The sequence below is a fragment of the Acinonyx jubatus genome, chromosome D1, assembly GCF_027475565.1.
Source record: "Acinonyx jubatus isolate Ajub_Pintada_27869175 chromosome D1, VMU_Ajub_asm_v1.0, whole genome shotgun sequence".
Classification (NCBI taxonomy): domain Eukaryota; kingdom Metazoa; phylum Chordata; class Mammalia; order Carnivora; family Felidae; genus Acinonyx; species Acinonyx jubatus.
The window spans coordinates 95,098,666-95,121,006 of NC_069390.1; the positions used below are offsets into that span (position 1 = coordinate 95,098,666).

Sequence of the window (22,341 nt, forward strand, 5' to 3'; positions counted from 1 at the left end):
AGTGTAATAATGTGGCATATCAACTCTTCTTGGTAGAAGATTAAAAAAAAAAATCCAACACTGCCAAATGAAATGTGAATTCAGACTCCTGGTCAGTCCTTGGGTTATGCTTTTAGTGGGGCACTGCTTCCCCCTTCACGTACCACATCACTTTGCTTCACCTTAAGAGCATGACAGACCTTAAAATATCTAACCCAAATTCTTTACTTCATTATAGTAGTGATGCCAAAGATGTCTAAAACTGTGACTCCCAGTGAGTACAGCTTCAGAGCTGTCTATGTTGTCTACAAAAGAACTATATTGCATATAAGGCATGTTTAATGTTGGACAAAAAGTCCGTTTTCTCATCTACAGCCACACAGTAGCAAACAGGACTGCCCCTCCTGGGCATGGTCTACTGGACATAAACACAGCACTTGACAGGTCTTATCTAAATGCTCTAGCCCAAGAATGTTACGATTTTGATGAAAAAGTAGTTAAAAAATTAAGAACATACCGCTATTAAAAAAAAATAAAATGCAAACATGCATACACACATACATAAAAAGAAAACACTGCTATTTAGACTTAAGTACCTCTTTATGTGAAAATATTTCTAAGCACTTCTTCCTTGATTTGCAGTTTCTTACTGTCCAGAAATGTTGGCTTAAGCCAGTTGTCTATATCCTATGAAATCATGCATTCTGAAATTAAAAAAAAAAAAAAATCACTTTCCATACACTTTCAGCCATCACAAGAACAGTGAAAAACGCTCAACATTCACTATATCCTTTACTTCAATGGCTTCCAAGGAGAGTTCCACTCTTACTCCCCGTCTCAACCCCTTCACAAACAAATTTGCATCCAACCCTACCTTTCCATATGGCAAGATTCCATTTGGGAAAATCTCAAGGCTTTAATGTCTCACTCACTCAAAATTCAGGAGGTAGATACATTTGCTCTTGAGTCAATGTTCTCCAAAAGCCAAGTCTCCCCACACCGAGATTAACAATCTTTTAAAGGCTAGTAATTTCCATAACCACCCTCTGAAATAGACAAACTGACACTTATCTCTGTTTACAGGACACGAAACTGAGCTGACTTGCTTGAGTTTCCACGGCCCAACTAGCATGCTAAGTCATACTTTCGGTACCCCTAATCTGTTGAGTCATGCTATCTTTACTCAAAAAAAAAAAAAAGGTATATTTCATGTCAACAGTATATGACACCATGCACAAATCATAGAAACACAACTTATTAAAATAGTCGAAAACGATCATAGCCAAAACATGCCTTGTAACCACATCAGGGGAACTGAACCACAAAACTAAGCAGCAGGGCTAGTCTCGTCACCAAAGGGGCAAAAATTATTTTTAACTTCTCCTTCCCACCAAAGAGCAATGGATATTAGTCTCTTGAACAGAGTAGTTTTCATCAGAAGAAAATCATATATGCATGCTATCCTTCAACTGTGAATACACAAGTTTAAGGTCATTACTCAGCTGAATACAGAAGAGATTACCCCCATTATCTCTCCTCCTGAACACCTACAAAAGCTATTAAGTTAAAGCAAGGCCTCACTAGGAACAAACTACTAGTCCATCACTCTGCAAGCAGCCTGATAGCAGAATTTACACACCATTCCAGCACATAACCAGGGATTGCCAGGATGTTAAACAGCAGCTACACAGAAAAGTTGCAAAGTTTCCAGATCACTAGCCTCTTCCACATTTAGTGCTATGGTGGTTTGCCCAGTGGTAGGTAACATGTGTTGTTTCTAAAAACCAAACTGCCTGGAGGTAAATCAGAACTGACTCTACTGCTCTTGGTGACTGTGGGCAAGTTACTTCGGTTCTCGGAGTCTCCATTGCCTCATCCATAAAAAAGAGTAATAGCCCCCAGCTCCCAGCTCATAGGGTTGCTAACGAATGGAGACAATATGGGTAATAAGTGTTTAGCACAGTGCCTGGCACCTAGAAAGCTCGTAATAAATATCCATTTACTATAGTTTCTACTGCCACCGCTATTACTACTCCCATCACCACCCAGGGAGCATGGTAGCATTAATGTACAGCTGGGGGGACTTACTTGTAACTTTGTTAAATAGATTTGATCTAACTGGTTTTGGTCCCAGGACCATGCCAATTAATGCCAATTAGTGACTCAGGCAATAAAAATGTCTGACACTTCTAATGTCATTCCTCCTTAACTGGAAGGTCTTTCCCCTTCTTCTCTGTCTAAATTTTATGTATTCTTCAATATCTTGCTCAGAATAAACTTCACAGATACCTCCTGCCATAATGGTCCTTTTCCTTTGAGCTGAGCTCAGGGTATCTACTGCCTAAAATTTTCAGCGGGCGATTAATCAGTCACATGTTAGCATGGTATCATTTTTGTCCTACATGCCATTATTATTTAACTTTGGCCCAGTAATGTGATTTTCATGTGTTTATGTCTCATGGCCTTCGATTGTATAGCTCTTGAGGGTAAGGACCATATCATAATGTTTCTTTGTATCTATCAAGGACTGGACCTTTACACATAATCAGCACTCTATAAATGTGCTAATCAATGAGTTTTCTAATCACTTTTGATTGTGGATATCAAATGTATTTTACAAAACAAAAAAAAGCAGTTTTATTAATAAACTCTGAGACCAGAGTCCTTGTGAACAAAAATGTTTCATAGCTACTGAAACGCATAATTATGTCTACCTCTCCATGGAGATTCCAAAAATAAAGAGATGAAATGATACAGCAATGAATCAGGAGCAGTCAGAAACATTTGCTACCTAGCACAAGTTAAATTCTTCTGCAAAAACTATAGTCACAACAAATTTAATACTGATTATTTTAGTATCCATATTAATACTTCACATTTTATATGCAAAAGCTAGTGATTTATGCCATACTTGAGAACAGGCACTGTTTAGTAACGAAAGATGAATATATGTGCCTTTCTGGTGAGAATGTAAAATGGTATAGCTGCTGCGGAAAACAGTATGGCAGTTCCTCAAAACATTAAACTTATAATTTACCATATGACCCAGCAATCCTACTTGTGGATACATAAAAAAAGGACTGGAAGCTTGGACTTGAAAAGATATTTGTATATCAGTGTTCATAGCAGCATTATTCACAATAGCCGAAAGATGGAAATGACCCCAATATCCGTGGCTGGGTGAATGGATAAGCAAGATGTGGTGTGTATACAGATAATGAAATATTACTCAGCTTTGAAAAGAAATTCTGACACGTGCTACAACATGGGTGAACTCTGAAGACATAATGTTAAGTGAAAGAAACCAGATATAAAAGGACACATACCATATGATTACACTTATATGAGGGATCTATAGTAGCCAAATTCACAGAGAAAGAAAGTAGAATGATGGTCGCCAGGGACTGGGGAGAGCGAAGCATGAGGATTCCTGATTCATGGGGACAGAGTTTCAGTTTAGGAACGTGAAAAAGTCCTGGAGATAGATGGTGTTGATAGTTGTAGACTAATGTGAATATACTTAATGCCACTGAACCATATACTTTAAAATGGTTAACGGGGCGCCTGGGTGGCTCAGTGGGTTGAGCATCCGACTTTGGCTCAGATCATGATCTCACGGTTCGTGGGTTCGAGCCCCGCGTCAGGCTCTGTGCTGACAGATCAGAGCCTGGAGCCTGCTTTGGATTCTGTGTACCCACCTCTCTCTGCCCCTCCCCCACTCATGTTCTGTCTTGCTCTGTCTCTCAAAGATAAATAAATGTTTAAAAAAATTTTTTAAATAGTTAAAACTGCATTTTATCTTATATTTTACCACGATATAAAATATTTCAAAAAATTATGGGATATATGCCATACACGCACAGTGTGTATATATATATTTATATATATTTATATTTTTATATATTTACATATTACTTATTAATATATATGTATTACATACGTATATGTATTATATATTTATAATATGTATAAATATATCTAATACATTTATATTTATATATTATAAATTTATATTTACATATTATAAATTTATATTTATATATATGTATATTTATATATATATAAATAAGATGAACACAGAGCAAGTCCCAAATTTCTGGTTATTACTCCTCCAGTACACTTACCAAATTAGTGCCAACAATTCACTTAAGAATGTGAAACAGTGAGTAAAGGATAAACTAGCCAAGTCTCAATAAATCCATTTTGCAAGAGGTTTGATTTATAAAGTATACAATCTTCATTAATCACTTTCTTGGACTCCTTTACTAACAATGTTCATGTGGACAAACAGCACTAACGGATAAGGGGCTAACAGAGTCAGCATTTTTAAAACTTCCAGAATAAAAGGAAAAAGAAGAAAAGAAAAAAAAAAAACTTCCAAAGGGCACTTGACTTTACAAAACTCATGCCTTAAATTACTAATAGTACCTATGAGAAACTGTGTTCATCACACAAGAGTCACAAGAATAAGGATTTAATAATTTACATTTGTTTTCAACATTTGAAGAGTTATAATTCTTTCCTAAAATTCTTTGCCCATTTAACTATGAACTAAATAACAATACTGTGATAATAAGTAAAAACCTTCTCAAATAAGAAGTGTTTTTACTGAGATGATGGCATCTGACAATCAGAACTTAGCATCTGAGACATCCTTGGTATTAACTTATTCTCTTAAAATGTTATGAAGACATGTGCAAGCATGGGAGAAAAGAAAAAGTACTGAAGACAAGGGTTTCCTGAAACACTGCGTCTCTCACCAGATTTCATAGCGTAGTCGAGTGTCATTATTATAGAATTTATTATTTGCAAATTCACCTATTCAATAAAGTTTGTTTGTGGCCCCCAAATCCATACTTGCAGCTCACAGGCATGTGCAGATATTAAGTTGAATCGCCCACCGTGCACGTATCCAGCTGAGATAGAACAAGGTAGCCCTCTGCCATCCTGCTTCAGCTCTCACACTGTAAACAAGCACCCTTTTTGCGTTTAGCGCCATGTTTTTCATATTCTTCTGTTTTCATTATTACGATGGCTCTGAAGTGTCCTGCAGAAGTGCTGTCTAGTGTTCTTACACACAAGAAGCCTGTGATGTGCCTTATGGAGAAAGACTGTTAGATACGATTTACTCAAACATGAACTGTACTGCTATGCACTCTGAACTCAAAGTTAAGAGAGCAACAATATATGGTGAATAAAATGTCTTTAAACAGACACACATATAAAACAAGGTTATGTATTGATCAGTTGACAAAAATGTGACCAGAACTGGCAGGAACCTAACCTTGTATCTCCCACAGGAGCAATGGTTCCACATTCACTCATTCAGTGTTCACGGCAACTCTACATAAGTACCATAAGTACAAAGTGTACTTTGTTAAAGAAAACAACTCGGGGGGTTGGGAGTGGCTGGGAAGAGGGGGGTGGAGATCAATGGAATAGAAAAGACGGTCCAGAAACAGGCCCATGTAAATATGGCAGGAAATGGCAAAGAGATCAGTAGGAAAACATGAAACTTGAGTAACTGATCCTGGGACAAGTGAGTATCAATATGAGAAAAGTGAATACTTCCCTCACAACATAGAAAAACTCAACTCAAGCCTTATCCTTATGAAAAGAAAACAGTTATTTTTTTCTAATAGGAGAAGAACTTTAAAATCTTGATTTAGGGAAATATTTCATAAACATAAAGAACCATAAAGGAAAGGTTGGCCAGTAAAATAAAAAAAAACTTTTGATCAAAAGACATTAAACATGAAAACACATAAGACAGAAACTGGAAAAAGATGCTTCCAACACATGTAACTAATACAGAGAATTCCTAAAAATAGTGAGAAAAAGAAAAACAATCCAATAGAAAATGACAAAAGATATGAACACATTATTTAACAGAAGATAAAATTCCAAAGACTAATACATATATGTAAAAGATGTTCAAGCTTAATAATATTCAGAAACAAAAATTAAAATATCAATGGAGTATTATTTTATATAAATTAGCAAAACTTAAAAACTCTGACACTACCAAAGTACTGGAGAAAATGTGGAAGAACACAAACTCTTCCATTGATACTGGGAGTACAAATACCTTAATAAAAACTGGTACAAATACCTTGGAAAACACTTTATCACTGTCTAGTTAAGTTGAAGATGCACATATCCTGTGATATGGCAATTCTACTTCTCAGTGTAAACTCTATAGGAACTTGCACAAGTGTACAAGGAGACAAGCATAAGAATGTTCACAACAACAATACTGTGCTAAATTATGAAAATCCTGACCAAATAAAGGCCTTTACATCCAAGAACAGGCTTGAATAAATTATGCTATATTCATAAAATGCAATGTTACACAGCAATGGAAACTAACAATTGATAGTTCTCTGGTTTTCTCAACATAAATGACTTTTAAAATCAAGAAATCTAAGACACAAATAAATGGAAACATATTCCATGTTCATGGATTAAAAGAATAGTTAAATGTTCATGCTACTCAAAGTAATACAGATTCAATGCACTACCTATCAGATTCCAAAGGCATGCTTTACAGAACTAGAACAAATAATTCTAAAATTTGTATAGAACTACAAAAGACCTGGAATAGCCAAAGCAATCTTGAGAAAGAAGAAGAAAGCTGGAAATATCATGCTACCTGATTTCAAACTAGACTATAAAGCTACAACAATTAAAACAGTATGGTATATGTTCAGCGTTGCTCCTTATCAGGGAAATACACATCAAAACCACACTCAGGTATCACCTCACGCCAGTCAGAGTGGCCAAAATGAACAAATCAGGAGACTATAGATGCTGGAGAGGATGTGGAGAAACGGGAACCCTCTTGCACTGTTGGTGGGAATGCAAATTGGTGCAGCCGCTCTGGAAAGCAGTGTGGAGGTTCCTCAGAAAATTAAAAATAGACCTACCCTATGACCCAGCAATAGCACTGCTAGGAATTTACCCAAGGGATACAGGAGTACTGATGCATAGGGGCACTTGTACCCCAATGTTCATAGCAGCACTCTCAACAATAGCCAAATTATGGAAAGAGCCTAAATGTCCATCAACTGATGAATGGATAAAGAAATTGTGGTTTATATACACAATGGAATACCACGTGGCAATGAGAAAAAATGAAATCTGGCCTTCTGTAGCAACGTGGATGGAACTGGAGAGTGTGATGCTAAGTGAAATAAGCCATACAGAGAAAGACAGATACCATATGATTTCACTCTTATGTGGATCCTGAGAAACTTAACAGAAGACCATGGTGGAGGGGAAGGAAAAAAAAAAAAAAAAGAGGTTAGAGTGGGAGAGAGCCAAAGCATAAGAGACTGTTAAAAACTGAGAACAAACTGAGGGTTGATGGGGGGTGGGAGGGAGGAGGGGGTGGGTGATGGGTATTGAGGAGGGCACCTTTTGGGATGAGCACTGGGTGTTGTATGGAAACCAATTTGACAATAAATTTCATATATTAAAAAAAAAAACAGTATGGTATAGACAAAGGGGATTAAGAGTACACGTACCCTAATGAGCACTGAGAAATCTACAGAATTGTAGAATCGTTATATCGTACATCTGAAATTATCATAACACTGTATGTTAATTATACTTCAATTTTTAAACAATTGATTTGAATTTGGTATAAAAAAAGATACACAGATCAGTGGGACAGAACTGAGAGCCCAGAAATAAACTCACACAATATATGGATAATTAATCTCTGACAAAGAAGTATACAATGGAGGACAGTCTTCAATAAATAGTGCTGGGAAAACTGGACAGCTACATGCAAAAGCATGAAACTATATCACTATTTTACAACTCAAAATGGATTAAAGGCTTGAATGTAAGACCTGAAACCACAAAATTCCTGGAAGAAAACATAGATGGTAAGCTCCTTGACTCAGTCTTAGCAATGTCTTTGTGGATCTGACTCCAAAGGCAAGGGAAACAAAAGCAAAAATAAACAAATGGGACTATGTCAAACTAAGAAGCTTATGCACAGTCAAGGATATCATCATCAAAACGAAAAGGCAGTCTACTGAATGGGCGAAGAGATTTGCAAACATGTATGTGACGAGGGGTTATACCCAAGATATACAAAGAACTCACACAATTCAACAACAAAAAAAAATCCAAACAACCCAATTAAAAAATGGGCAGAGGATCTAAATAAACATTTCTCCAAAGACGACACACCATATGGCCAATAGGCACATGAATGCTCATCATTACTATTAGACAAATGTAAACAAATCAAAACCACAATGAGATATCATTTAACACCTGTTACAATGACTATTATCAAAACGAAAAGAAACAGCAAGTGTTGGAGAGGATATGGAGAAGAGGGAACCCTCATAACGCTGTTGGTGGGATTGTAAATTAGGGCAGCCACATGGAAAACAATATGGAGATTCCTCAAAATATTAAGAAAAGAACCACCATATGATCCAGCGATCCTACTTTTGGATATTTATCCAAAGAATACAAATATACTAATTCAAAAATATATGCACCCTTATGTTCACTGCAGCATTATTTACAATAGCCAATATATGGGAACAACCTAAGTGTCCACTGATAGATAAATGGATAAATAAGATGTAGTATATTTATACAATGGAATACTATTTAGCATAAAAAAGAATGAAATCTTGCCATTTGGGACAACATGGATAGACTTCAGGGTATTACACTAAGTGAAATAAATCAAACACTGCATGATGTCACTCAAATGTGGAATCTAAAAAACAAAACAAATGCACAAACAAAACAAAAATAAACTCATAGATAGAGAGGATTGTAGTTACGGGGGTGGGAAATGGGTGAAGGGGGTCAAATGATTGGTGATGGATGGAAACTAGACCTGTGGTAGTAACCACTCTGTAGCGTATGCAGATGTGAATTACAAAGCTGTATACCGGAAATTTATATTAAAAAAAAAAAAACACACTGTATTTCAAGCTGTATTACAAAGCTGTAATCATCAAGACAGTATGGTTCTGACACAAAAACAGACACTCAGATCAATGGAACAGCAGAGAGAACCCAGAAATGGACCCACAAACGTATGGCCAACTAATCTTTGACAAAGCAGGAAAGAACATCCAATGGAATCAAGACAGTCTCTTCAGCAAATGGTGCTGGGAAAACTGGACAGCGACATGCAGAGAAATGAGCCTGGACCAGTTTCTTACACCATACACAAAAAGAAACTCAAAATGGATGAAAGACCTAAATGTAAGACAGGAAGCCATCAAAATCCTCAAAGAGAAAGCAGGCAAAAACCTCTTTGACCTTGGTCACAGCAACTTCTTACTCAACACACCTCCAGAGGCAAGGGAAACAAAAGCAAAAATGAACTATTGGGACCTCATCAAAATTGCACAGCAAAGGAAGCCATCAGCAAAACTAAAAGGCAACTGACAGAAGATATTTACAAACCACATATCAGATACAGAATTAGTATCCAAAATCTATAAAGAACTATCAAACTCAACACCCAAAAAACAAATAATCCAATGAAGAGATGGGCAAAAGACACGAATAGACACTTCTCCAAGGAAGACATCCAGATGTCCAACCGACACATGGTAACAAGCTCAACATCATTCATCATCAGGGAAATACAAATCAAAACCACAATGAGATACCACCTTACACCTGTCAGAATGGCTAATATTAACAACCCAGGCAACAACAGATACTGGCAAGGATGTGGAGAAAGAAGATCTCTTTCGTACTGCTGGTGGGAATGCAAACTGGTGCAGCCACTCTGGAAAACAGTATGGAGGTTCCTCAAAAAATTAAAAATAGAACTGCCCTACGACCCAGCAATTACACTACTAGGTATTTATCCAAAGGATACAGGTGTGCTATTTCGAAGGGACACATGCACCCCCATGTTTATAGCAATACTATCAACAATAGCCAAAGTATGGAAAGAGCCCAAATGTCCATTGATGGATGAATGGATAAAGAAGATGTGGTATATATACACAATGCAGTATTACTTGGCAATCAAAAAGAATGAAATCTTGCCATTTGCAACTACGTGGATGGAACTAGACGGTATTATGCTAAGCGAAATGTCAGAGAAAGATAAATATCATATGACTTCACTCATATGAGGACTTTAAGACACAGAACAGATGAACCGAAGGGAAGGGAAGCAAAAATAATATAAAAACAGGGAGGGGGACAAAACATATGAGAGTCTTAAATATGGAGAACAAACAGAGGGTTATGGGACGGGTTGTAGGAGGGGAGATGGGCCAAATGGGTAAGTGGCATTAAGGAATCTACCCCTGAAATCACTGTTGCACTATATGCTAACTAACTTGGATGTAAATTTAAAAAAAAATAAATTAAAAGATATTCAATAAAAAAAAACACTGTTGAAAGGATAAAATAATTGTAAAAATATTTACAGTAAATTCCACTTCTACAAAATTCAAAAACAGAATTAATCATATTGTTTACGGTCACATATATATGTAATAAAAACTGTAAAGAAGTTAAAGAATAATAAACACAAAATTCAGGGTTGTGGCATCTGTGGAGGGTGGGGATGTATCATCAGCGAGGGGCACAAAGGGGGCAAAAACAGAACTCTCAGGTCTCTCTTTCAAACCTCTCTTCCTCTACCAGTCCCCTATTTCTCTCTTCCTCTCACAGTCCCATGTAATTAATCAGCAAGGTCTATCAACAGTCCAAACACCCTGACTCCACTCAATTCTTTCTGTCCCCATTACTTTACTCTGGTTTAAGCCTTCATCAACCGCTCACTGGGACTGCTCCAATAGCTTCCTTCCCGATCTCTCATGACTATACAATCCCTTCTCCACAACAGAAGCCAAGTGATCTTTTCAAAATTTAAGTCAAATCATGTCCCTTAAATTCACCAAAGGCTTCCCTTCACACTTAGAATGAAATCCAATTTCTTTATCATGGTCTTCAGGGCTTCCTTGAATCTGTTCTCTGCTCACCTTGCTCACCGAACCTCCTCCCACCCACTAGATTTCAGCCAGCCTGGCTTTCTACTTCTCAGAACTGCCAAGCTGATTCCCTCTTAAGGCATTCCCAGGAATGCCTTTTACCTGGCTCTTGGTTTTGCTGGCTTCATCTCAGCATCCAAGCCTCAAACAAATTCAAACACAAATGTTACCTTCTCGATGAGCTGCCTCTGGCTAACCCATCAAAAAGAGCCCCATTACTACCATTAATCACCATTACTTCAGCCACTTTCGTTCTTTACACCACTTACTACTACATGTTTAGTGCTTGAGTCCCTCTCCTAAATCCCACAAAAGCTGAGATTTGTCAGTCCGGCTCAGTGTTATGGAGAGGAGTATCTGGCAAAGGGCAACAAATATTTGTTGAATGAACAAAAAAGTGAATTTTACTTTGATTAAACATGATGTAATATCTTCTAGCAATGAGATGAAAATCAAGTATACCAGTGATGAGCATGACAGAATCAAAAGAGAAATTTTGAAAATCACTAGAAAAGCATTAACCTCAGATGACCTTTACTTTAAATAATCTTTTCTTAACAGTGCTAGACATAGATCACATTCCTAAGGACCATGAATGAGTTATTAGTAAAAATTTCACATAGCCAGTTTTGGAAATGTGTCATCTTGTTTACCTCTGTTTCTAGAAGAGCCCGGTGATTAAGAGCTTGGGGCTTCAGTTCAGCCTGAGTTCAATCACGAATCTGCACTGGAATTCGAGCAAGTTACTTACCTCTTTACGCCTGCTTTCTCATTTGTAAAATGGAACTATTAATAGCTATTTCGTAGTCATTAGAGTCACTGTGAAGATTAAATGGAAGTTTTTAAAGCATTTGGTTGTGTCTGGCATGTCTTAAGTGGTCAACAGATCATGCTGAGGAAAGTCCAGACAAATGGGACAGCTTAGAAGAGTCAACCACCAGACACCCTCTGCCTCTAGCAGAGGTGGACTAACTATCTACCATGTACCTAGAACACATGCCAGGACTAAATCCGTTCCCTGCCAAAAAGAAGTCCAATGTACACACAGGTAGTATGTAAGGATGGGAAAAGCACTCTGAGAACACCAAAGGAGTGACTCCCTTCACCGAGCTTGGCCACACACGAAACTGAGTCTTAAAAGAGTCACAGGAATCCCCTAGATGAAAAAGGGGGAAAGCACGTGCAAAGGCCCAAGTAAGTCAAAGTGAGAAACTGCGCTGGTGTGGTGTGTGTAAGCAGGGCTAGAAGTTGATGTTGGGCGGGCAGGACCAGATGGAATGAGGCGAAGGCCCTCTGTTTAAAAGTTTGCAGTTTTCTTTAGGCAAAGGGGAGGTTAAAGGGGGAAAATTTAACATGCTAATTGAATTTAAGCACCATACAGGTCCACTGTTAGTCTAAAATGGAAAATAAATGTTAAGCCTGAATCCTTGAAACCCTGAGCAATTTGCTTATTAACAATGACTGACGTGAAACCTATTCTCACCACTTTTCATCACTTCCATAACCACTGCTATCATGCTGATCATTATGACCACAGCAGATAAAATTTATTGAGCTTACTACGTGCTTTGCACTCCGTTGTTTTACACATATTACCTCATTCAACTGTCACTTTCCCTTATGAATGATACTATTATTACTGCCACTTTATATATCAGAAAAGCAAAGTTAATGTCAGATGGCTAATGAGTAAAGGTAACAGAATTCAAATCTAGGCTGCCTGACTGCTAAGCCCTAAAATTAAACCAATCTGCTGAACTGCTATTACTCAGTTCATTTACATCATTTGCACCAAAATTACGTGTGTACCTACTGTAATTTAAAGCATCATGCTAGGTAAGTGATTCTCAAATTTTACCGTACAGAAGACTCACCTAGGCAAATTCTAAGATTCTGATTCAGTAAGTCTAAGGTGGAATTTTTGGAGACCTGCAATTTTAACCATAAATTCAGTCAATTCTGATTCACTTGGTCCATGAACTCTGATAAACCCTGTGCTAGGTGTCCTAGAGATTCGAGGACATTTGGGCCTCCTGTCCTCTATGAATTTATAATCCAAAAGGGGTAAAAAAAAAAAAAAAAAGAAAAAGAAAGAAAAAACACACACAAATATCACAAAGCAATGTAGGAAAAGTAGTATTGGCAATACAGGCAAGAAAGACTTCAAGGAAGAAGATGATAAAATGATGTAATAAAATGATGAGTAGGAATTCATGAAGAACACATTTCCCAGATTTTTAGGAATCAAGTTAAAAAAGAAAGTACAATGAGTAGACAGCTTGGCGGGAACAGAGGATCTGCATTTAGGAATGGAAAAACAGGGTCAGGATAAAAGTAGACGCTCCAGAATACCGTCAATGTCAACTTAAACAGTGTAGACTTCATTCAGTGCTGGCACTAGGAAGTTAATGGTTTTGGAGAAGAGAAAGGATAAATTAGGGCATTGTTCTTTGGAAGAGTACTCTGATGAAGCTGTGTGAGATCAAGTAGAATGAGAGTAACAGACAATGGGAACAGTGAGGCTGTTAGCATTCTAATTGCAAAGAAATCCAAGTCAAGAGAGGGTAACGAAAAAGATTAAAAAGGGAGGAATGGCAACTCTTAATGACTCATTGCATGTAGGGCAAAGGCAACAATCACGGCTGATCGCTTCACTCCTTAGGTCCTTTATCACTGTCAGTTTCCGGTTTCTTTTTAGAAATTCTTCTTATATGCCTAACTAGACTAAATATATAAAGAGTTCACTTAACTTTAAAGATAGCCCACAATTAAGAGGTCAATAAATGGGCCTCTGACTAGCCAAAATACATGTCACATAGTTCATATGCTAAAAAAAAGTATTAGTATTAGTATACATATAATATACATACATATATAATTGAAAGAACATTATTCAGAGCTGCACAATCTTATTTTACACAAAGTTCTAACAAATATAAGCATCTAATTTCCAAACCCAGAGAAGTTTGGAAGCAAAAAGGGGAAGGGGAAAAGAGCCTACTATAGGTAGACAGACCTAAGAGTCTGAGGTTCAAGAGAAAAAAATGAAAACTATAAAAAAAAGCACACACAATCACTCAGGGTAAATTCTCCACAACTGTTTATTGACAGGTACACATGATTCCCAGGAAAACGAAATTAATGAGACTCTTCCTTCATGTTTCAAGCAACTACCACAAAAAGAAAGCTTTTAAACATTCTTTAAAGCCAAGGATTTCAAAAACAAATATTTACCTGATTAAAAAAAAAGATCATTTTTAAAGGATGACTGATACATGCCAACACAGACCCTCTCACCAGTACCCAGGATATAATCAATCAATCAATAAAGATATAATTTACAACACACGAAGTTTGAAGATGATTAAGAATGTTTTCATAAGGCTTCTCATCAAGAATATGGCCCCAGTGATGAAGTTTAATTTGGGCAATTCTTTTCTGATGGCTATGGCTTGGAATTCCAAGTTCCAAATAATATGAAGGCATCCTCAACAAAAATTAACACCAATAAACTGGTCTTAAATACAAACCCTATACATTTACCTCCTGAAATCAGGCAACATTATTTGACACTCAACATCATGTAACAACAGGCTGGGTGACAACCTTTAAAAAGACTTAAACATAGCAACACATGAAGGTCTCTCTGTTCACCAATACTCACCGATATTCATTATAATACTGTTCATATGAAGACCTCATCTATTTTACAAACAGAGAAAAACATTTTCGTGGGGGGAATTAAGACGTTAACTCATTCAAAGTTATACTCAGACTTACGATTTAAGTTTAAAGTATATACTAAAACCAAGTACCTGTATCTTTAATTATGTATAACTCTTTTACCATGTATTATTGGAGTAAGACGAGTTTAGGTTTCAGCTTGAGATTTTTTTCTAAATATGGCAGAAAAGCAAACCAATGTATATTCACAACACTGTAACATTAACATTACCTTAAGTATGTTGTAGGGATAAATCAACTCAACGGGATTAGGCCTCTCATTTTCTTTGACACAGCAAAGGATGGAGAAAATTGAAGCATACACGTACTTCAGAAATTTTATAAAATGATCAGGCCACATTAAGATACCAAAGGTTAAGATTATGGTCCAAAACACCAAATATGCTACATGTTATAAATATGTAAACAAATGAAGCCGTCAGTTGCACCTGGCTGGCTTGACCCCACCCCCCACCCCCATCTACTTATAATCTCGTCTCCTTATAATCATCCTAGCTCTGTAGAACCATACAACATGAGGACCCTAACTGAAGGCAAAGAACTGTGCCTTGGGACATTTGTTTTTCAAGCAGCAGCTTGTGACCCACAAATCAATTTGGTGGATTTCAGTCAGCATTTTTTAATAAAAGTGAATGGAACGGAATAGAACTTATCAGAATGTAACACATGTCCTAAGGGTAAACAGTGCTCTGCGAAACTTTTCACTCATTATATAGGTATGTACTAGATCATAATGTAAAAAGTGCTTTTTCATATGGGGCATGATGTGTAAAAAAAAAAAAAAAAAAGTTTGCAAGCTCTTACCCTAGAGATCTAGCTCTAATGCCTCAGGACCCAAAGGCTGAGTGTTTTCATTAGTCCTCAGCACCTACATGTAATCTCTTCGCTCCAAAGGGACTCTTGGAAACCAATTTCAGAGCTCCAGGGAAGCATACATAGAACGGGGACAGCCCCAGCTAAGCCAGTATCTGGACCTGAAAGGACTGCTAACTTGCCCGAACAACAACCCTAGGCGGTTGCCTACAAACTCCCAGTAACTTAGCAACCTTCAGACGACAGCTCCTCCTTCTTCCACTAGCTGTCAACCGTTCAACTCTTCCAACCAACTTTCCTCAACTGCAACTTCTAGGATCACTGTGCCAAGAGAAGACGGGATGAAATCTTCTCGTTTCACCAATTCCCAGAATGTCCTCCTAGGCGAGGATCTAGAACTCAATGCTCCCCATCCCCAACAAAGAATGAAGCTCCACGGAGATCCTTACATTGGCCCCCTCCCAGATCCCAGGGCCGGGTACCCTCCTCTCAGGCCCCATCTTACTCCAATTCCCTCCTTCTCAAAGTCTCCCAATGTGAAGGCAAAACGATTCTCCCCAGAGCCCTTGTTAAACTACCGCGTCCTTTCATCAGCCCCTGGAAGGAGCAGGCCTAGTGTCCCAGCGGCCTGGAAATGCCCGCCCGCCCCGTTCCCCACCGAACCTCCCAGGGGACACGTCCTCTACTCCCCCCCCACCCCCCACCCTATACACTGGTTCGAAGACAAAGTTTCCTATTTCCCCAGCAGCCCCAGACCCGTCTCCATCTCCTACCAGCCAGAGGGCATCTTTCCAACCCCCACGCCCCTAGGGCACGGCAAGAAGCCCGGAGCCTCCCAGGAACTCAGGCTCCCCCCCAACCCAGCCCTCAGCCTCCTCCCAGCCCAGGGCCCTCCCCGCGCCTCCCCAGCCAGGCCTGGCCCCGTCCTCCCTCCAGCCGCGGGCAGGTGGCCCAGCCCTCCCCTCCTCCCAGGCAGGCCTCGTCCCGCCCCGAGTTCTTCCCGGCGTCGCCCCCCCCCATACTGCGCCCCAGCAGGAACGGCCCTCCGCGCCTCGGCTCCGGAGGGGAGCTCCCGGGGCCTCGAGAAGCCGGCAGTGCCGGCGGGCCCGGGCTCCACTCACCCCTCAGCCCGGGAGGCGGGGGAGCTGCTGCGGCGGCTCCACGGGCTGCGCCTCTCCTCCCCCCTCCCGGCCACCGCCGACGCCGCCGCCGCTCGGCCTCCGGCCTGGTCCCGGCCGGCCCCGGCCCGGCTCCGCTTCACCTCGTCCCCCACTCTGGCCGCCGGAGCCCAGTGTCCTGCATTGACCCGGAAGCAGCTTTCGCGGCCCAACAACAACACGTGACCCCGCCGCACGTGTCACGTCCGCTGCGTGAAGGGGAGGGGGCGCCGGCGGAGCGGGTCCTCGGCAACCGAGCTCGGGTTGCCATGGCGACGGGGAGGTCTTTAAGGGCCTGGTAGTCTCTACAAACACACTGCACCTGCTCTTTCTCTTGGCCCTCGTGAGGAGACACCTCAGGTGCCAAGGAAGAGTGAATTGTCACATCAGAGTGAGGTAGGGGCGGGTCAGAGCAGAACCTGGGCAGCTGGGAGGCCGCTGCCTTGCAGAAAGGAGCCTTGGGCCGAACCTTTCCGGACTGACCTGGAATTTTGTCCCGGCTTTGGCACCGGTTTGCTACGTGACCCTGATTAACTCACTTCCTGCCTCTGGCTTCAGTTTCCTCACTAGGCGAGTTCAAGGCTGTAATCTAATAAAGTCCCAGGATGCTTTTGCATAAGGATGTGGTCGCACTCACTCTGGCCTTGATTCTGCGTCCCCTTTGCAAGGGCCTCTGGCATCCTGAGTTTTCCAACGCTCCCAGCACCGATGGAGAGAGCCCCGCTTTCCATTCATTGGGCACCTTCTAGGCACTGTACATGGGCTGTTTCTAATGTTCACAACTCGCAAACGTAGGCATTTTGTAGAACCGAGAACTGAAGTTCACAGAGGTTAAGCGATCTGCCCAAGACCACCCAGTTAGGAAAAGTGATGCGGCTGAGATTTGAATCCAGGTCAGTCTGGTGCCAGAGTAAAAGTCCATGCACTTCACATTATGACATGCTATTGCTTCAGCCCCTTACACCTTATCTGTGGCTGTTGGGCTGTGATTGCTTATGTACTTTTTTGTCCCTTTCTTTTGCAAGGGCGTATATGGAATAGGGATGGTGTTGGCTGATCTTGAAGAGAATTCAGCCTTGTATGGATATGTCAGCTGACGTGCTAGGAGTTGCAAAGTTCTATGTGCTACACACATAAGATGTGTGTGCTTTTATGTGGCGTGTGTCAGGGAGCTGGGGAGGAGTTGTGATATGTATATATGTACGTATGTGTATATATATGTATATTGGTTCCTAGAGTGGGGGGTAAGGACCCAATGGCGGCTTATTACCATCAGCAATTAGGTACTTCTCTCGTTTTGTTTTGTTTTGTCTTACCCCATATGTAAAGCTTAGAGAAGTTGGGGGAGGGAGCCCAGAAGAGCTGGTTAAAGAAAATGCTTTGAGGATCAAGGGGAGGGTGAGCCAAGCAGTGTGGCTTAGGTTGCTGAGATGGGGACATTCCTCCTCCTTCTGCAGAGAACAGAGCAGTGCCCTCAGAGTACCTCAAAGTACCGTCAGTGGCAAGGACCAGAGAAGAACAAAGTGATAAATGCACAGAGGAGGAAGAACAAGGTGAATGCTGCGTGGATATTTTGTTAATAGACTTCCTTGTGAGCTCAGGTACCACTGGGGACACACAGAAATACTTGGGAGGGTAGATGTCCTGTGAGCAACTAGAAAAAGGCAAGAAAGGTGGATCATGAGTGCACGATGTATGTAAACATATACATGAGTGATGCCTTTGACTGGGTGTGATTCGTTATATATGTCTTTGCCTCTTTGAGATATCTTTGAGTCATTTTGCCTTTGTTCCCATCTCTCCCCTTATAGAGCCAACTCCTAAAGACAAGATCCATTTCTTTACCCTTCTCCCGTCTATCTCCATAAGGCAGCCAATACTATGTTTCTAAAACTCCTATCTCATCATGTTATACCCTGGAATGTAAAATCCTTCTGAGGTTAAAATCATAGTTATTAACATGCTCCTCAAGGCTTTTCATGGTCTGGAACCCTGCTGACTTCTCCAGTCTCATCTTTTTGTCCTTTTATCCTCTTCCTTTATACTCTCTGTTCAGCCTGGTAGCCACTAGCCACATATGGCTATTTAAATTTAAATTAATTAAAATTAAGTTAAATTAAAATCGCATTTCCTGAGTGACATGACACTAGCCACATTTCAAGTGCTCAGTAGCCCTAGGTGACTGGTGGCTATCATAAGGGACTGTGCCGATACAGAGTATTTTTATCATCACAGAAAAGTCTTCCGGCAGTGCTGCTCTATACTCTCAATTCCTCATGTGGGATACATTCCGTGGGAATTCGCTCAGTTAAGCCCTTTGCTTGCAACGTTATTCTTCCAGCTCCTTGAATCTGAAAATGATACACAATTGCTTATTTTGTTGTCTCCTTAATAAGCATGTAAGCCTCAGTGAAGGCAGGAGCTAGGTCTGTCTTGTTCCCCATTGACTCTCCATTGTCTCTAAAGGATTGTCCTGTAGAAGGAGAGAGAAGATGTCAAAGCCAAGAGGCAAGGATAGAAAGACAAATTTCTGGTCTTTTTAAATACATTGTTGATAATTTAATTGTTTTGACCCAGAAATAGCAATTTCATATGACTCAACCTAATAGTAAGGAAGAACTTTGGAAGAATTGGAGCTGCTTCACTTGGTTCTAATGAGTTCCCTGTCGCTGGAATGTATTAAGCAAAAGCAGAATCTGTTAGAACCATCTGTGAATAATTCCAGGATTGGGTAGACTGGTTGACCAGTATAATTCTAAGAATCTAAATCTGTTGTGCTCCAACTGAGTCTTTAATTCAAGGGTTGAGTATGTCATAACAACAATCACAGCTAACTAAAATCTATGTACCAGATACTGCTCAACAGATTTCACGTAGATTATCTCCTTAATCCTCACAATGATCGTATAAATTCAGTTTGGTACCATCGGATTTACCAAGTGAGACCCAGGTTAAGTAATACACCCAAAACATAGAGCTAGTAAATAGCAGAGGCTGAATTCATATTTAGGTCAGTCTGACACCAGAATCTAAGCTCCTAATAACACTGTAATTACAGGCTATCATTCTATCATGAAGTTTCAGTCATATATTTGCATGTCCTTTTAATGCAACACATGTTGGTTTTATAATGGATATATTTCTTGCACTTAGCTAGGTGGGTTGGGGAAAACGAAGACAGATAAGGCATGGTTCCTACAGTGTGGTCCGGAAACAATGCATAGCCTCAAATACAGTGATAGAGAACAATTTATAGGATATTATTTTAAAAAGGGGAGTCATCTTCTTAGGTGAAAGCATCTCTCAAGTAAGCAAAGGGATAAGGACAGAATTATATGAGAATTCAATCATATATGAGAATCATATGAGAACAACATATATATATGTTATATATATATTACATATAATACATATATATCTATTATATGCAACATTATATACAACATATATATATTACATACATATATATTACATATAATACATTTATGGGTACACAGGAGAAGGAAACTGCTTTACTTGAAAGAATAATGACTGGTTTGGAAATTAAGAATCTGCAATATTGGTACTGGTTTTTCCACTAACCAGCCATGTCACTTGATCTCTTTCTGCTTTAGAGCTTTATCTCCCAAATAACCTGGACTGGACAAACTACCATGGTGAGCCAACTGAAATTATGTGTAAAATATTATGTATATACCTGTATTGCACACATATGCATTTTCAAGAGGAAGTGCCCTCGATTCCATCGATTTCACAAAGAAATCACAACTCAGAAAAAAAGGCTAGGCTTCAATGTCCCCTTAAATTCTGCAATTCTGAGATTCTTTATTTTATTTTTGTCAACACTATTGACATATCTGTCAGGAAATGGACTATCATGCCAAGCTTCCTGACCAAGCAAAGGGCAGAGATATTTTTATTTTAAACTAGAGAGTCATACCTAGAATGATTTATTTAGAAAGTATCCAGATTTCCTTACTGGGCAAAATATGGTCTTCAAAAAACAACTCTTAATTTGCTTTTCTGCAATTTACATAAATGGATCAGTCATGAAGACCTTTATTTTCAAAGAGGCCTTGCATTTATTAAAAATATTTGCAACAAATTGATATAAGCCTCACTAACCCCTCTTAGTTTTTTTTTTTATTATGAAGGGATAACAACATACAGATTACTGCACATACGAATGTACATAAATGTACAGCCCAATGAATTATCACAAAGCAAAAACCCACATAACACCACCCTACCCAGTCACAGAACTTTGCCAGTTTCCCAAAGCCTCCTCCCAGTCACTACAGCTAGTATTCTCCCCAAACTAGTATCCTGACTTCTAATACGGTAGCTTAATTTCCCATTTAAACTTTATATATGGAATCAAATGAGATGATTTAATATTTAACACTGTGAGAGTCATCCAGGTCGTTGAATACAGTTATAGTTTACTGATTTTTGTTGCTAAATAGTATTTCATTATTGTAATTACCCCTTATTTATTTATCCATTCCACTGTTGAAGGGCATTTGGGTTATTTCCCGTTTTTAGTTATTGCGCATAATGCTGCTATAAACATTCTTGTGCTTCACTTTCACTGCGTGTATATACACATCTCTGTTGGGAATATACCCAGAAATAAAAAATGAATGAATCTTAGCTGTAGATCAGCACCATCCTAGAAATATAGTACAAGTCAAGTCGTATATGTAATTTAGAATTTTCTAGTAGCCACATTAAAAAGGTTTTTTAAAAGTTAAATTAATATTAAGCGTGCATTTTATTAATCCAGCACATCCAAAATATTATCATTTCAGCATGTCCTCAGTATGAAAATTATTAATCAGATATTTTTACATTGTTTTTTACATATTAAATCTTCAAAGTTCAATGTGTGTTTTACATTTATAGCAATTGGACCAGCCACATTTCAAGTGTCCAATAACTAATGTGGTTATGAACTGCTACACTGGCCAGTGCAGCTCTAGGTAATACTACCAAACAGTATTCCAAAGTGGTTGTGCCAGGTTACCTTCCTGACAAACAGTGTTATGAAAGTTAGACAATTGTTAGGGTGCCTGGGTGGCTCAGTCAGTTGGGCGTCTGACTTTGGCTCAGCTCAGGATCTCACAGCTCCCGGGTTCGAGCCCCACATCAGGCTCTGTGCTGACAGCTCAGAGCCTGGAGCTTGCATGGGATTCTGTGTCTCCCTCTCTCTCTGCTCCTGCCCTGCTCACACTCTGTGTGTGTGTCTTTCTCTCTCTCAAAAATAGATAAACATTAAAAAAAAAAGGGGGGGGGGTGCCTGGGTGGCTCAGTCGGTAGAGTGTCCGACTTTGGCTCAGGTCGTGATCTCACGGTTTGTAAGTTCCAGCCCTGCGTCAGGCTCTGTGCTGACACCTCAGAGCCTGGAGCCTGCTTCGGATTCTGTGTCTCCCTCTCTCTCTGCTCCTCCCCTGCTCATGCTCTGTCTCTCTCTCTCTCTCTCTCCCTCAAAAATAAATAAACGTTAAAAAAAATAAAAAAGAAAAGAAAAGAAAGTTACAGTTGTTCCACATCTTCATCAAAGTTGGTACTGGAAGCCTTTTTAATTTTAGCCATTCTGATGATTCTCTAATGGTATCTTATTTTGGATTAATTTGTGGTTCCTT

At 39.5% G+C, this 22,341-nt stretch overlaps 1 protein-coding gene and 1 long non-coding RNA gene across 3 annotated transcripts in view; one reads left to right on the top strand and one right to left on the bottom strand.

The window, feature by feature from the left end:
* TBCEL (tubulin folding cofactor E like) overlaps positions 1-16,807 on the bottom strand; it is a 75,956-nt gene extending 59,149 nt beyond the window's left edge. The window contains exons 1-2 of one of the 2 annotated variants that reach the window (XM_027036758.2): positions 16,661-16,807; positions 576-683 (exon numbers count right to left, since the gene is read on the bottom strand). The gene's annotated coding sequence lies outside the window, so the exon portion shown is untranslated. The remainder of the gene's footprint in view (positions 1-575; positions 684-16,660) is intronic. The other variant, XM_027036759.2, reaches the window with a different exon arrangement.
* A 98-nt stretch (positions 16,808-16,905) lies between these two features.
* On the top strand, positions 16,906-20,353 carry LOC128311917 (uncharacterized). The gene is made up of 3 exons (XR_008290607.1): positions 16,906-17,092; positions 18,154-18,249; positions 20,311-20,353. It is a non-coding gene; the product is annotated as an uncharacterized LOC128311917 (long non-coding RNA).
* The last annotated feature ends 1,988 nt before the right edge of the window (positions 20,354-22,341 follow it).